Genomic DNA, 416 nt, shown 5'->3' with positions numbered 1-416 from the left:
ATATGGGTATGATGATTGTGGCTTAGGTTGTGTATATGTGAATATTGGAGCTTGATTGGTGATTTTGAAAAGCTTGAAAAAGGGATTTTATGGTGAAAAATCTGTTCTTGGAGGTATTGAGGCCTTGAGAGCTTGTGGATAAGTGGTTTGGAAGTGCTTCAGTTGAGCTTGGGAAATCGGCTAAGGTATGGTTTCGGTTTCCCGTATCTAATATGTAATGTGGTAGGAAATACTTAGGCTAGAGGCCCTAAGATAGGCATTGAATGGTTGATGTTGTTGAATGATTGAGATATATGATGTGGTCATATATGTGATGATGATTATTGATGCCTTGATGGTATGATGTATGAGAAATATGCATGTTGTGATATATGCTTGATGATTGGTTATGGTTGAATTGTGGGTTGAACCATGTT

This window comes from Arachis duranensis, chromosome 2 (genome assembly GCF_000817695.3).
Source record: "Arachis duranensis cultivar V14167 chromosome 2, aradu.V14167.gnm2.J7QH, whole genome shotgun sequence".
Lineage (NCBI taxonomy): Eukaryota > Viridiplantae > Streptophyta > Magnoliopsida > Fabales > Fabaceae > Arachis > Arachis duranensis.
This window is presented reverse-complemented; position numbering follows the sequence as displayed.